Source organism: Etheostoma cragini, chromosome 24 (assembly GCF_013103735.1).
Source record: "Etheostoma cragini isolate CJK2018 chromosome 24, CSU_Ecrag_1.0, whole genome shotgun sequence".
Taxonomy (NCBI): Eukaryota; Metazoa; Chordata; class Actinopteri; order Perciformes; family Percidae; genus Etheostoma; species Etheostoma cragini.
In genome coordinates, this window is record NC_048430.1 from 9,145,980 (window position 1) to 9,163,254 (window position 17,275).

Here is a 17,275-nt window from a genome sequence, read left to right on the forward strand (position 1 = left end):
CTGACAGGTTGGCTAACGCCTGCTAGCTAGCTAACTAACTTACACTGTATCTGGCTAACAGTTTGCTACGCGGTTAATCTTTCCCACTCTTTACTTGATGAGTGCTGATGGATAATCACAGACTGGAATATGTGAACTTTTACTCAATACTATTTCAAAACCACTTCAAAGTTTTTTTTTTAAATGCTATGAAATTGAATAAAAAACCCCAAAATGAATGAAAGTAGAGATGTGTATTTGCCAAAGAGCGTTGTGAGGAATCAATCATGTTATTTTGGGGAATTTAAAAGAACACTGATATAGGAAAACAGGTCAATTTCACCCAAGGACAACATGAGGGTTAATACACAGAACACGGTGATGGGGTAGAACTTTCTTTAAGCACCTTATGTTAATTGTCGCATGTGTTGTTGACAGCTAAAGGCCAGGGGATCAGAGGCTGGAGGGGCTGGGAGCCCAACCAGAACGACATGGTCGAGCTCCCTGCTGAGACAGAAGTATCGCCTCTTTCTCGCTTCTCAAAGAAACCAGTGCCCGTGAAAGTATGACAAGTCAAATGCTGGGAATAAGTTTCCCCTGAAGCCCTCTCAAGTCTTTAAAGTAGCATTATAATCCTTTGCCACAAGGCCATGGGAGTTGGGGAACTGTAGTGCACTCTTGGGTCAAGCAGGATTGATTTCAGGCAATTTAAAACCCAATATTTCAGTGTCACATAGCCCAACCACTGCTGGCTGAGCTCCAGCTCTAAACTATGATGTATTTCACTTTTGTGTTCTCTCCCTTTTCCTTGCAGAAAACAGTTTGTTCTTGGAACAAACAATTTGGTCATCCAAAATTAGATTCTATTTCTGTATCTGGACATGTTCGGGGCCTGAGGACTGTATACTTGAAACAGATGTCGGGGATCAAACAGAACAGCAGGCCACACAAACATGTTTGCTGTGACAAGCCTCTGCCAAATGACAAATAGTAGGGAGATAAAGATGCATTGTGTAACCTCTGTGTGACGATCATGCTGACAACACACGAAAGAATGTAGAGGTTTTGGCATTCGGTTTGCAAGAGCAGTGTGTGCGGTTTGGCAAGGCAGTCGTTAAACCATAAGGCATGTTTTTTTTTTTCGGCATTTCCCCACACCGCCATGTTCTTCTGAGCTGAAATTTCCTGAAAATTCCAAGAGTGTAAAGATTACAAAACTTGACTTACATGATAAAAGAAAGGATGGATCTGCCAAATGAAGCAGCGAACCACTTGTGATGGGAGAAACTGGTCTGGGACCTGCTCTCCAGGACTGAGTTCTGACCAACGTTATTACTGTGTTAAAAATGCAGCCTCAGGGCGTCTTTGTGGCCGAGTGGTTAACATGCCTACCATTCTGTAAAAAATTGCAACGTTTCCAGTTTGCTTCTGACTCGAGACATCTCTCTGTATCTACACTGTCACTGTCCAATAAAGACAAAGTGCCAAAAACTGATACACACTTAAAGTGCCTATATGTAACTTTTAACATGTCGTTTTTTATCTGATGATCATACATGACCTGTAACAGCAATTGAGCCTAACATTAAAAAAAACTCTGTTTCTTTATAGTTTTTATTATATGTAGTTTTTTATTAGTGCCTTTGCCTCGGTCGGATTTTTCCTGCAAAGTCACAAAATTATTTACCACAGGTAGACTAAGCTACACATTGTGATGGGTCACAGATTTTGGTGTAACAACGTTAACGCCTGTGTCATTGTGTCTAGCTATGTATACGGTAGCGGGAGATTTCTTTATGTAGGCCCAATTGTATTTTAGTTTTACTTTGGTAGTTAGATGAGCGAAACCGAGTCAACTTCATTTAGGCTTTCAATAGATTTCAACAGAGACAATTACGGGATTGTAAATAATCCCAAAACGACCCCAAATTAGCCCATCAGGTATGTAATACGTCTATTTTATTCATAAAATAACTTTACATTGCTTTCTACGTGGCCTGCTTTCTTGTCCCTGTATACCTGTGTAAAACGTCCCTTACAATGGATCTGGGATGTATTCTCTTACTCGAACTTAACTCAACCTTTTAAGGACACCAATTTTCTTTGTGAATGATTAATACATTGTAAATAAATAAATGTTCTTCCCCCCCCCCCACATCATCACATACCATGCACCATACATAGAGATTGGTATGGGGAACTTTCCATTAGATCATTTCTCAATGCAAATCAAACCTGCTATTAGGCTAACTGGAATAACACCATGACAATCTCTATGTATGGTATGAGTAAGGGTATGAGATGATGTGAGGGGGGGGGGGGGTAGGTAATTCTAAAGGCCAAGGGAACTTTGTCAGGATGCACAATGTCCTGGATCCATGAAATATCCATTTAATTTTTCTTTTGTCGATTTTCAGAAGATTTGGTTAGGATTAGCGCTACATTTCAACGCAAACTTGACGTATAACTCAAACTGTTATATGTCTAAACCTGTGCAGCAGAAGGTTTAAAACAGGCCTGTACCTGCAGCAACATGTTGACACAAATACAAGGGACTATATTGGGTCTGATGCCCACTTACACCTCAGAGACTTGGCTTCTACTTTGAAGGTTATGTGAGTGAACACGTGACATGAGATATCCTGACTTCTGTTACTGAAACAGCCTCCGAGCAAACGTGACGAAAAGTAAACTGACACATGACTGTATTAAAGCCTTGCATGCAGAAAGACACCTGCGTGTGTGTGTGTGTGTGTGCGTGCGCGCTGGCTGGCTGGTACCTGATATCTAGCATGAATCTGATAAACCATTAACGACCAAACCAGATGGAAGCAATATATATCCTACCTCTGTTAGAGCTACAGGAGCAAATGCATGCCTGTGTGACACACTTTTTCTACTTTTTTTTTCTTCTTCTTCTTTTTTTTTTTGCCCTGTAGCAGTACGTGTGAGATAAGCGGCAACAGAACCAGACAAAGTCTGAGACAAAGCCACACACTCACCGTCTCCGCTGAGTGTGATTTTAGTTTGGTTTGGTGTACGCGGCGAGGCCCGGTCTCGCCCCGTACACTCAGCGCCGTCTGACACACGCATGCAGCCCAGGGGCTGATTACCTGACATACATACATGACATCATCGCCTTGTGATAAAATCCATATGTCTCCTTCCCTTTTCCCCTTTGCTTGGCCTGTCTCTATCTCTCGCTGGAATTCCTTCTCTCTCTCTCTCTCTCTTTTTATCCACCCAGGACTTTGTCTCCACATTCCTATATCTGCTTGTTGTTCTTTTATCCTTTTTTACCCTTTTTCTCTCTCTCCTTCACAGTCTTGCTCCGTCTTTGTCCACCACCTCTGTTTTTTTCTTGTTTCTGATTTTGATTGCCAGTCTAAAAAACCCTCATGCGGACGTTTGATGGCCTTTTAGGGACAAAAAATCAGATTTTTCGCGGCCAACGGCTAGCTGAAGACCTATTTGTTCGTTGTTGCGATGACATGTTGCAGAGTCCAAAAAGTTGTTATTGCCTGTCAGACGTCGACATGATTCATCTGTGTTCTCCCTCTTTAACCTGCATTCTCTCTTTTTGTTCTTGTATTGTCTCCAGGATTTGGTCTAATTTTCATGCATGAGTCTGTGAACAAGGTGTGTGTGCAAGCATGTATGTTTGTGTCAGTTTCTCTAATGAAATGTAAGGGTGGTGGGTGGGGGGGGCTTAACCTCTCACCCCCTCTTTCTGCCAGCTGTAACCCTGGGGGAGGTTTGTAGCAATAAAGCCATGCTTGCTTCCTTCTACCAGTAAAAAAAAAGATTGTTCTATTTCAGATTCTTGTCTTCGGCCGAGCTGCTGCTGATGTTTAACTTGACGTTCAGACTTTTTTGGGCAGCAACTTCTATTTTCTGACAGAAAGAAATCTTTTCTGTTGAGTCTGAACGTCGGTACCTGTCTCCATTACTCACTGTCACTGTTACATAACTGGGATTTTGCAGTCTCATGCAACCTCAAGACACCCACAGAGCATTTCTCGTCGTTGACTTACACTCCCGGTCTTTGTCATTTGTTCTGTTTGTTTATTAAACCTATAGAAATGTGTGCAATCTGCTAGAAGAATGCCAGTACACCCTTGTTTACACAAGTTGAATCATTAAGACAAACTGTTCTGTTATGACGGAGGCACAGCAAAAACAACATGTCATCCCACCACGGAGTGATTTAAGATTTTTATGCAGGAATCAATCTTTCTGCAGGTAGACAGGCTGTAATTTACAAACTAACAACAGCTATTGCCTAACAAAGGATCCCACATGTAGTGAGAAAGTGAGAGTATGTGTGTGTGTGTATGTTTGTTTGTGTGCAGTCGACAGGGCGGGCGTGTGTCTGCTGCCTTCAATTGGTACAGCTGATAACCATTAACCCTCCAGCACTCTGGACTTCGATGTAAATCGCATACACTTTAGGAGGATGTTCCGACCGCTGTGTGGAAAGACGTGGTGGATCAGCCACCATGTACAGTACAGTATGGCAAGATCTTAAGCATCGGCTGGCTGTACATAAAGCATCATAGATTGACTGCGGCCCCCCCAACCGGTCGAGGCAGGTGACCGCCCACCCTGAGCCATGGTTCTGCTCGAGGTTTCTGCCTCTTAAAAGGAAGATTTTCTCTTGCTCTTGGATGGAACTGTTGGGTTTCTATAAATACCGTCCCAGAGTAGACCTGCTCTTTTATGAAAAGCAAAGTGAGATACTGTTGTTGTGATTTGGCGCTGTATAAGCAAAATTGAATTTAAATTGAATATAGCGCACATCTAATTTGCATTTACAAATTCGTTTTGAAGGAAACAGAACCAAGACCAATTGGAAATGGTAATTTGCATATCTAGCGTATCTTTAGTACTACATGAACATCATTTCTAGCACACAGAGTCTGCAAAGACACTCCATCAGTCTCAGCCCTTGACATTTCCTCATATTTTTTCCCATTTCCTTTGCAAAATATTAAACAAAAGACATTTATTTCAGACAGGACCTCAGTATCGCGGTAAGAGAGACTACTATTTGTTTCATATTCTTTCAGACTTTCCTTCACTCTTTAGACATTTGATATGATTTAGACTTATCTATGATATTGGACCCCCCACCCCCGTTATTTTCCTAATGTGTTAATTTTCAAAGTAACTGGATATTTATATAACACTGGAGGGTTACTAGTTACTGCTACAATAAATACACTAAAGATCAGCATCACACTAACATGTGGATGTATTTTTATTTTATTGAATCACAATTTTCATGTTTCCAAATTAGCTGAGATCTAATCATTCCCCCCTGAAGACTACTTAAGTACCCCCTGGAGTTCAAGTACCCCTGGTTGAGAATCACTACCCCACAGCATCTATTACAGTAATTTCAGAGCCAGACGCTAAAGCTATTAAACCTCCACAAGTACACGTTGGTGATTCCATTAGGCTTCGCACCCAACTCTAACAATGACAATCTTGTAACCTGGCAGCAAATTCACAGGAAGAAGGGAAGTGATACGCACACACACACACACACACACACGCAGTAATGTGTCCAGCTGTCAGGTGAGCAGGGCGGATCTGCCTCCAGAGACTCTTTGATGCTTTCCTGATGGATTAGCATTGATCTCAAAGACTCTGCGGAGGCGAACAAGAGCGGCTGTCTAATCCGATTTCAAGGAGCTTTCTCAACTCGTCAAGTCCTAAAGCCTGAAATGTTCCCTGCCATTTTAGATCTGTAGAACTACCTGTTAACTGTACTATTTGGAGCTATAAAAGCTGTGTTTTTCCGTTGATATCATGAACGTACACAGCCTTACCTCGGTCCTAATCAGCCTCTAAGCCTGCACAAAAACAAAGGTTGGATTTACTCAGTTAAAGACTTCAAAGTCTTGAGTGGTGAGGCTGTGATTAAAGGGGGTGGGGGGGGCTTAAATATCTAAATGCTGGTTCAGGCTGGAAAAAATTGCAGTGTGACCACCATCCAATGGAGTAAAGTTTCCAGGAGTATTTTATTTAAGTACAGTGTAATTGAAGTACTCTGAGGTAAAAAATAGTATTCCGTTTAACTACTCTTTCCAACTAGTGTTCATAACTTTTGCGAGCGAACAAACTTCTTTTGAATTTCTGCCATCCGTGCTCCTGTGTATCTTACTCCTACTCAGATATCCGCCTCATTTATTCATCCTCTGACTTATCTACAAACACTGTCCAACATCTTCAAACACAGGAAATGGGTTTCCTAATCTAGTCATACTTTCACAACTGCATTAATGGAAAATAAAAAAATAAAAATCCAAAAGCTCAGTCCTCTGCAAAATACACTCCACTGATCGGGTCGTCACCACATTGCTATTTCAACACTGGCCCTGATTAAGGGGACAGCTCCCAAGGCTGTCATACACACAAGGGTCAGTCTGAGTCAGAGAAGAGTGTCGATGAGCTGCAGAGCTACAAATTGGACATGGAAAAGTAAGCCTCATCATGCTGTATGAGGGAGCTTTATGCGTAAAAAAAAAAAAACAGTGTGTGAAATTATGCCTATGTAGGGTGTTTAGCTGGCCCAGGGGAGTTCTTATTCTTTGACTTGGCACAGAACGGGGATTTAAAATACTTTTGTTTCTTACGTCAGCTGCCGATTTAGTTTTGTTATTGTGTCCCGTTTTCTGGTGCCAACACCTTCTGAGGAAAACATTCCCCATCTTTATGGTTTTGTAGCCTGTTGCACCAGTTCAACATAAGTTTGATCTGCTACGGAGGTGTAAGTAATCTTTAGAGTTCACCTGGGAGGTAGTTTGGAATAGTTTAGACATTAGGTGTTGTTGCTAAATTAGGCCCGGGTATTGGTACTACACACAACCCAGTACCAAGTAGTATCCAAACTTTTCCAGTCAAACGTTACCTGCATTTGATCCTTTCTGTACCTAGATTTTTTTAGTTTTTTATTACTATCTTGTGTGTTTTTTCTCGCAGCCAAGTACCACAAGCGTTCTTGGATTTAATGCGACGTGTCATTGGCCAACTACCGCAGCAGCTACACCCCATCCACTCTGTGGTGTGGTACAGTCTAGCACAGTGTATAAATGCCTGTGTGCTATTGTATTACAAATGAGTTATTCTCAAATTTACATTGAAAGGTTCAGTCCAGAAATTTTCCTTAAAATTGCAACCCTTGGTGACATATTTTGAGAATCTTAAAGTACTGCCTGAAGTATGAGAGACCTTTTATTGTTATTCTTCATGTACTTGTTTTGTAAGTATGTTTAAGGTCATTTTGTTGCATTGCTGTGAGAATGTACTTTTTTTTTGGTATTATTTTTTATCATATTTTTATTTTGTAATTATTTATTTACTATTTATTAATTTTGTTGGTGGTGGTGTAATCGCACTGCCAACAACCAAGAGTGAAAAACTGAAGGGAAATGTATTGTTTGACATATCTAACCTGTATTGTGCAATTCCTTCAATTAAAAAAGAAAAAAGAAAAAGAAAGGAGTTATTCTTAATTTCTCTTAAGTCTATCGGTCCTTTCTGTCTGTGCCACGCCCACCGCAGTCTCTCTGCATGAGGACACACCCCATGAGAAAAACTCGCCAGATGTCCTCATTGGTCATCCAAACTATCTCATAACACAGTACTGTTGACTCTCAGAGAAGAGCGAGACCTCAGATGACACACATCGTTTTTCAATAATAATGGCTCACATGTGAGGGGATTAGAGCGATTAGAAAGAAACGACAGGTGATCTATTACATTTACTGGTGAAACGCTATCACATTACAGCAAATAAAATGTTCTCGCAACACTATTGGCTGCATGACACTAACCCTCATTCCTGAAAGACTTACCCAACAACCCATATGACATAACCCATGTTACATAAAGTTCATACTGTATGAGTGCAACGCCTCCTGTGGTTGAACGACATGTTTTAAGTTTTGGGTGGTGGACTTTTTCAATAAGAAATACATAAAAACTGAGCACATTTGTCTAGGCATCCACTAATTACATTAAATTTGTTTAAGGAAGTCTTCTCATTCTTTCTTTTCCTCCCTCCCGTCCAACCTCCCTGCTTTTCTCCAAGCCGTTCCATCACAACCAGCCAGCTGCTGGCTCACCCCGGATCCTCCCCCCCTCCTTGCTTACCTCTTTGTGTTCTTGGAGAAATGTGAATGATAGTGATTGGGGATGAGGGGTGTGACGCTGGAATTTACTTAAGCGAGCCAGACCTGTGATGGACTATTGGTCTGTGTGTAATCTGTGTAAAATATGTCTGTGGGTGCGTTAGGGTGACATCACTCCCCCACCTAGAGTGCTCACAGGAGATGAGACCTTGGCTGAGTGGCGGTTTGGGATCCTGGACACAAGCTCTTTCTTTTGTCTGCTCACTTCCTGTCAAGGCATACCGCTTTTTATTATCCCAGTTACTTGGCAACTGGCCTGAAATTGTCTCTGACTCGGAATTAAAGTGAGAAGAAGCAGACTAAGGCTCGTAACGCTCAGCCGCCACATCATTGCTTCAATTTCTCATGGATGGTGCATGTCATCCTAACATCTGTATTGGTTTTCTCAGCATTGTCATCCCTATGAGAGACATGTTTTTCTTGGCAATGTGTCATCATTTTGTTTCCCGTTGGTTGCTCAGTCAGGAGAGGGTTGTCACATTTAATTGAATTTACTTGTTGATGGATGCAATGAATGTGCTATTAGGCAAGTTATTAGCGGTTTTCTCTGTAATGCATAGCTTTGGTATCTTTCTTAATAAATGGAAAGCACACACATTTACAATTCCACCTCCACATATGTTTAGTGAAGCCGGTAAACGGATATATTTTCTATATGTTCTTCAGGTCACATTTTACCCTAAAACTGGTTCAAACAGGTCAGATCGGCTCACTTTTGTCGCTGCTTTAACCGTGACTTAATGCCATGCCCGTCCATAAAATCTGAAACTTCTAAAGGAAGTACAGGAGGCAGCGTGTTAGGGATACCGTGGTAAAGTGCAGCCCTGGTGCTTTTTGCGACTCTGGGCTGCGTTAGGTTCCTCATGGCAGAAAACACTTATAATGTTGATGAAGTGCACCGGTGGGAAGCCTCAGTGCATGTCGAGGGGCTGCCTTAAAGGCTCGGATCAGCAGCGTTATTAATGAAAGGCCTGCATGTTGGATTTTAGCCCATCTCTATTCTGGTTGATGTCACCGCCTGGATAGACACGACTAGTCTCACCTCAGTGACTGAACACAACAGATGGCTCACATCTGGACGGATTCCAGAAAGGCATTTTAGCTCTGAGGGTTAACAGGTTTAGCTTTGTCCACTGACTTCTAGTGTTGATGAGGACTGATGAGGATTCTTTTAGGGTGCAATTAGCTCTAGCTGGGTGCAGAGCCTTGAGAGGTTCAACAAGATATTTTAAAAAGATGTGAAAATATCTGTTGGCGAAGTTGCACGGATCTTTACATTCCCTTCTGTCCTCTTGTTTTTTTTACATAGTTATCCGATCAAGTGTTTTGCAACTTTCAAAGTTGAATTATTTAGCTTTTTCATGAGATTTATAGAGGACAAGTTTGACCTGCAACGTCTTTTCATACAAGCTACCTTCAAACTTATATTAATTATGTTTTTAAACAGCTATTTATACAAGGAAGGATTACTATTGTATTGTGCTTCTAAAAATTGCACAAGATTTTGGCTCCCAAAGGCACCAAAGCCCTTGAGTTAGGGGAGCCTGATGGGAAAAAAAAGACTCTGTTTTTGAGAATGTATTTGTCTTTTGGCTCAATTAAATGCCAAATCAGTTTTTCATTTGATCCTTAAAACTGCATTTAATCTAGCAAGAGAAAGGCTTCCATTTAAAATGTAATATCAAAATTTGGATGCCGTGCAGTCCTTCTGACGCGATGCCGAGGCTAAACAGAGCAAAAGAATAGCTGCTAAATCAGATTTTTATGATATCTTGGGTTGAGCACAAAACTAGCTGTAATATACGGCTTCTCAAAATGTGATCTCATGATTTTCTTTGTTTGAAAAAAAAATAATCAGTGTGCCTTAGGAATGAGCTCATGCTATACTTACATTAAATTAGAGAGATCCAGGCATAGCATTTATTCTCTCTTGTGTTTGCTCTTTGTCCAGACCGCAGATACTGTACCTCCCTCCTTGGCAGGCTCCAACTTTACAAGAACACTTAAATTATTGGATGCTTTTAAACCCATTAAAGGTGATACGAGGAGATGTTCTCTGCTTCAGCACTGGGACACTGGAATACCTATGGGCTGATAATAAATACAAACCAAATCAATGTAAATGGACTGTTCTTATATAGCGCTTTTCTAGTCGTAACAACTAACCAGTCGAAATACTGGTGTCTTTCTGAAAGGAACCTAGCTGTGTTCATACAGGCGACAAGACCAAAGACACCAGAACACATAAAGCTTAAAACATTCAACGTCAGGCTCTTTGCTCTTTGCAGAAGCCTCGAAAGTGTACAGAATCCAACCTAACTTGTCTCCTTGCTGACATGGATACTTGCCCTTTCTTCCACTCCACTAAACCATGAGAGGCTTCTGAAACTGGATAGACCCTTTTAAACCATTTTTCCACCGTTTAGTCATACTACCCACCCCCCCTTCCCCACCTCTGCCCCTGCCAGGAGGATTTTCTCAGTTCCAAGCCCAAAAACATTTGTCCTGAGATATCAGCCCCTGGACTTTGACAAAAGTGTGACTTCATCAGACTCATCTTTTATGGTGTTGTGCACAAGTAATCTTAAATCCTGCTGCAACCCCATCAAAAAATAATCTACCAGACGTCCGTGTCCTTTAGTGTTACGAGGGTATCGATCTCATTGCAAGCCGTCCACGGCCCACTGAGTCTGCAACTTCTCACCAGGTCAAAACCACATCAGGATAGGAGATTTTGGAGCAAAACTAAGTTGACTGCATGATTTGACCCTGGAAAAAATATAGTGTAATTGAGGTTTTGAGCTCGGATTACATTGACCGCTGGTCTAGGACCAGTGCAGTTCAGAGGTTTGGGTGGAGGAAGCGGGATGTTTGTTTTGCTGTTATGACACTGCAGCTCAAAAAGTGTATTCAACAATTTGGGGTCATAAGTACAACCCATAATCATTAGCTTGGCACTGGTCTTGTCTCATGTCATAAAAGGTCTTTTGAAAAAAAAAAAAAAGAAATTCATTTCTGCCGTGTTTTTGCAGAGGCTTGGTGGGCTTGTAAAAGAGTCAACTGTTAAACATTGCTTCCTCATTCTTTTATGAAAATATTTCTCAGGACATACAGTACATAGTGATTAAGTTTTAACCATTTCCTTAAAGTAGTTATAAAAACATTCATTACTATTGAGGGAAAAGGTGTGTCTGAAAGGATAATGTTTACCCTCGTTTGTCAGCCCTGAAACAGACCAGTGCCAGCTATTCTGCAGTCTCATAACCTTACAGGAAAACCTTCTAATCAATCATATCCAGCTCCATGCTTACAATCTGGGCGGAGGTGAATTTAAAACCCAACCGTAGCTCTGGTTTCCTGCTGGTCTGAGAGTCTTGTCAAAGCCCAGGATGCACTGTGGCATTTCTTGCTCTTTCTTTCTCAATATTCCTCTTGCTTTTATTTGTTACATATATGTCAGGTCCCATATTGTAGTTTTCAGGTTCATACAGGAATTTCGGCTTTTTAATCGACTATGTTTACCCCCCCCCCCCCCCCCCCCCCCCCCCCCCCCCCCCCCCCCCCCACCACCACCACCACATTGTATGTCTGAAACCCTCAGTTTTAGCGCCTGTCTCTTTAATACCCCTACTGAAAATACTCAGTCTGCTCTGATTGGTCAGCATTCCTGGGTCTGCCACATCCACGCTGTCAGCGTCTCTGCTCCATCATTGCTGCCGGGGAATGACTGTAACAGCACTGTAACAGCACTTTCCACCTATAAAGAAAGTATATCTATATATATACATATATATATGTATCTATGTATGTAGTAGTATCTTTGTGAGATCACAACCTTGCAGAAGTCCTGACTGCTCGTTTGAAGGAACCATTTCTGAATGCAGGCTCTGTGCATTTCTCTGTGGATTGAGCGTTTTGATACCTTCATAGTATTTATGTAGCACCTCAACTTGCTTTACAGTAAAAAAGACAAGGAAATCTCACTTTTTACACCTTTAAATTCCTCTGCATATTGTAGGAATACTCCCTTGGCAAACTGTTTTTCACTAGTCACCTTTGTTTTTCAGACCAACTTCGTCAGGGAAAACTAAATTAAACCCTGCTTCCTATAAAAATACCAAATTAACAGTTACCCCCTCCAAATCAGGTGCATGGTGACAACCTGAGAAAGTTACAAGAGCAATTTTCAATTTTTACACAAATCCCATAAAACTCCTGCAGACACAATGACTCAAGAACATTTGTTTAATGGATGACAAGTTATGTATCAAACAATATCTTCTACAGCTAAGAAACTCATTTCTATCTCCATCCCCTTTGTTTTCATACAGACAGACTTTTCAGTGATGGTTTGACTTTGTGTGGTATTGTTTATTAAGGTTGTGTTGTTGTTCCCTGGAGTTATCAGCTGAGTTTAAGATGAGGTGAAAAAGCACCGACATGGGAACCGACACGGGAAGGTGAAAGCAACAATGGCGGCACAAATCACTTAGGGTGCTACCGCTTGACAGGGCGCTATTATTTGCTGCCTTGCTTACACAGCAAGGTGTCATTCATCAACATGAGTGGTGTGGGGGTGGGGGAGGAGGATGTGTAAAGGCCCACAAATGAGAGGGAGGGCTTAAGCGTGATTTATGATGATTTATACGTAAAATCGACGCTGTGGTGACGTATGAAAAATGTAACAACACGTCAAGGCGACGCATGTCGTGTCTTGGCAGCGTTCCCCCGACTCCTGGTTCTACTTCTTCATAAAACACATGAAATCTGGGTGAGGGTTAACTTTTCCTGCTACAGATATTCAGATTCATATTCTGGTCAGAAAGCCCATGGGAGCCACTTTGTTTCTCTCACTTTATCTCTAGAGTTGCTACTTCTCCCTCGCTCTACCACACACTCCAAACACACACACATGCCGGCTTGACGCGCACACCAGCGCGTAAGTATAAACTTCAGGCCATTTACGTAGGCTACCTCAAAAGCTCTGCGTGGAGCCTCCGCACAACCATAAATCATGCTTTATAGGCCAACGTTTTCATAGTGTAATGTAGTTACTGATTGGCAATATAAAGTATTTATTACAGTATTTAAATTTCTATAAATGCTTCTTTGCTCTCCCTGTCCGTTGATGAATTCCAGGCAACGCAGCTATAACCCTGGTAGAGATAAATGATTGAAGAATTTGAGCATATACTGTAAAATAATGTTTTTATGACATTTATTTCACATTTAAGAAAGTAGTGTAATCATGCTGCATATCATTGCATATGATAATACTATGGGAAGACTTTTACCAATCATCCATTACCTGTTACCCAAATGCAGTAATAAAGAACTATAAATGTCCTGCTTACAACTATGTAGTATGTGAAAAACAAAGTGATTTTAAAACACTAAATGCCTGTGTTACTGTCTTGTATTTCTATCATGTTAATGGCCTGCTACGGCTCAACAGCATCTCTTTTTTCAAAAGAAAAGAGCAGAAATGTCATCACATTAATTCCCTCTCCCTGTTTGTACAATTCATCGCGGCTACGTCCAGATAGGCCGTTCCATCACAATGGGACGTTTGAGTTGGCAGATCCAGGCATGCTCTTTCCTCCCTCCATATTTCACTCACTATCTCGACACCGAGTTGGCCGGGAGCGCAGGCACAGACTCATTGTTCAGACGCTGCAGCTGCCAGCTACGAGGACGTAATGTGCAAAATTTGCTGTCGCTTCCTTCCAGCCTGACAGGACAGGAGAGTAAAATGGCTTCCCTTTGCCGTGTTTTGCCAAGCTGTAACTCAAGAAGGCGTCTGCTAGAACAAATGTGAGAAGAAGGTAAATCAGAGAGATTAGGTAAATGTATCCTCTACAATGTCAACTTCACACGGCGTTCTTTGGATTTTCTCGGCTGCCTGTTGCAATTTGAGTCTCGACATTATTTGCTGTCTCCAGCTCTGGCAGAGGCCACCAAAGGTTCACAGCAGGCGATAGAAATGTCATTTTAACCCTACGTTAGCTGCATTTTTCCTCCTTGACCCCCGGCCCTCCGCCCTCGGTGCTATTTCCTTTCACAAATAGAAGATTAGCTCATGCATCACTCTGCAGATTCACAGTCACCAGAATCATTTGTCAAGCTCTGTCCAGTTGACCATTCAGTTGCTTCTGCTTTTTTGGAAGTTACAACAAAGCTGTCAAAATGCTCTAAGAACACCGTGGCTCTATTTGACTGAAACATATTACCTGTGTATTTAAAATCACGGCCAGGTGCCATTGTGCTTTCACAAATCCACTGCTCTTTCTGTTCATGCCTCTAATTGTCCCTGTTTGATTGAAATAAGACCTTTACAGAAAATACATAAATACTGGGTAGAAAAAAAACTTTTTCCACAAAATGAATGCAGAAAATGAGGGTGGTAAGACATCTTCTGCACTCATCTAACTTCAAAATGAGAAGCTGATTTGACAGACTCCTTCAAATTAATCCACACCTACCTAACAAAAGCAATAATAAAGACCTGAACCAGAAAATGTATTTTGTCTCCTTTTCTCACACAACAGCACTTAAGTTCTATTTTTAGGGTTTTCTCCTGTTCTAAGTTGGAAAAAGTAGAAGCAGCGAGTCTTGCGTCTTTGTGGTCGGTGAGGTCTAATCGCTGCATTCTGTCAGGGAGATGTAATCACATTACGCCATGCAATGACGACTCTCTGGGCCTAATTACCACCTAGTTTGCAATTGTAGGTTGAGTAATACTTTGACAGTCTCTCACACACACTTTAAGGTAAGGGTATTCACATAAAAATACGCTTTCATGTGAGTGGTATTTGTTTTATGTTTCGGCCTTTAACAACTTTCCATGCACCAGCACATCCACAGTGCAGAGTTTGTTCTGCATCTTCTCTCTACATCTTTATTAAAATTGACCCTCATGTTTTGTCTATGAGAAAACTCCCCTGTAACACAAACACAAACTTCCAAATTTTGAATTTTGCTCAAAGGCACACCAAAATCACATGTTTGGGATTTTTCCAAAACAGACATCAGATCCAAAATCCAAAGCTATTAACTCACTTGTTTCACACTCTCATTTTCTTTTAAAATCATTAAACCTTTACTTATCTGAACATGCAAGTGTTTTGCATGCTCTGCTTAAAGAGAAAGCTTTCTGACACTATATTTTCTTACATACTGTTAGTTTGAAAGCTTTGTCAATTGTCTACCCATCAATTACAACTAAATAAGAAAATGTGGTCTATTGGTCTTAGACTGAGAAAAATAGTTGTTTCTATAACTCACTCTGCAAACACAGTGAGTTTATATATATATATATATATATATATATATATATATATATATATATATATATATATATATATATATATATATATATATATATATATATATATATATATATATATATATACAGTTGTGAGGTTCAACAGCTTTTAAGGTTAAAGTGGCTAAATGTAACTTTTTAATGTTCTGTCATTTAAAGCTCTGTCATCTGTCAAGAACGCTAATATTATATAGTTTTTAGTAAGGCCCAGGTCCGATTTTTCCCGCTAAGTCACAGAATGAGTCGCGGCAGGTAGACGGCACTATAGTAACACATTCTGATGGGTTACAGATTTCTTTGTAACACCGAAAAAGCCTGTGTTAGCGTATGCCAGCGGAGCCGGGTTAAAGGAAGCGGGCAATTTCATTCTATAGGCCTATATGTTGTAGTTATGACCAATACTGGGGCAGGACCATCACAGAAAAGAAGGGAATTAAACCACGAATAACTAAAAGCTTAAAGGGAAAGTGAAAGACAATGTGTCAACTTTGGTCGGACTTCCAACAGATGGAGAGAATTGTGGGATTATAAATAATTTAAAACCCACCCCGAATTGTCCCTCAACTATGTAAAATGTCTATTTCATTCATAAAATAACTTCACAGTGCGCTATGTGGTTGTGCGTCAGTTGCCAACATTAACTTACGCCCCCTTCCATCTAGCTCAGAGGTTTTCCTTTTAAGCCACTGACACACCAACCAGAAGGCCGACAGCTGGACTGATCAGTCACCCCGAGTTGGTCAATAAAGTGCCTCGGAACACACCAAAGCTATGAGACGTAATACGTTGCCATAACAGCTGGCGGCGCTAATCTGTGTTGTCGCCCAAAAATGAAAAAGGCAACTGATTGCATGAAGGTGTCACATGTCTCTGACCTCGCCAGACTGTCCAGCGGCCGATTATCGGGTCAGTGTGTCAGCAAGAGAGTTACTTTTTCACTTCTGACAACTGATAAAATAAGCACATGATCTTTTATGGACAATTAAACTGCAATAGTATGAGAACTTTTTGCTATTGATTGTCACAAAGGCCGGAACATCACAGAATTTCTGGCTACTGAGCCACTTTGATGTCAACAGCCATTAGGGCCTTTTCATTCTGTCTTACCCTTCTCTTTCTGGATCTAATTAATCCCTAAATTCAGTGTTTAGTTGCATATTCGTAGAGTAAACTAGAAGGCAGTCTCATAAAGCTTTATCGAGCAAAGTGCTAAGAGCTCTCAAGCTTCACCAGGAAATTAAGTCCAGCGATGCACTGACGCATTTGGCAGAACGTGTTTTGAAAGAGCACAAAGAGGTGGCTGCATGTGTGCTTGGAGGGTGTCGCTGAATGTGTCGTATATGTGTGATTCCTGACCTCGACATGGGGGCATGCTGGTGGGGCTTCAAAGCGTACAACATTTTTTGAGTAACGTCACATGCAGTAGCTAGAGCGAGGAACAGCTTTCCTTCCCATAAAAGGAAGTGTTTGACACAGATATACTTTCCCATACCAGCATTTAAAAAAGACAAGATGTACTGTATTTTCCAGAAGGTTTAGCCAGACAATTTCTTCTATTGCCTATATCATCCTCTAATTTATTTTATCAAAAGTTTGAAGCTGTCTCTGAGCAGGAATGTATACTATTCACCAGGCTGGAACTTTTTCAGGGGGAATACAGGTGTGCTTCTCCTCAGTCAGGAAAGACGTAACAGCCTCATCAATCGCATGTCAGCTGCAATTGATGAATGAGGCAGATTTCTGTCTCGTCCCAGCAGTTTCAGGAGTACTGATG

The 17,275-nt window shown here is 41.1% G+C and overlaps 1 protein-coding gene and 1 long non-coding RNA gene across 4 annotated transcripts in view; one reads left to right on the plus strand and one right to left on the minus strand.

Annotated features, from left to right (window-relative positions):
• filip1l (filamin A interacting protein 1-like) overlaps window positions 1-17,275 on the minus strand; it is a 74,414-nt gene that overhangs the window by 18,089 nt on the left and 39,050 nt on the right. The window lies entirely within an intron of this gene.
• LOC117939187 lies at window positions 1,591-15,808 on the plus strand. Its single transcript, XR_004655541.1, has 2 exons — window positions 1,591-1,630; window positions 15,713-15,808. It is a non-coding gene; the product is annotated as an uncharacterized LOC117939187 (long non-coding RNA).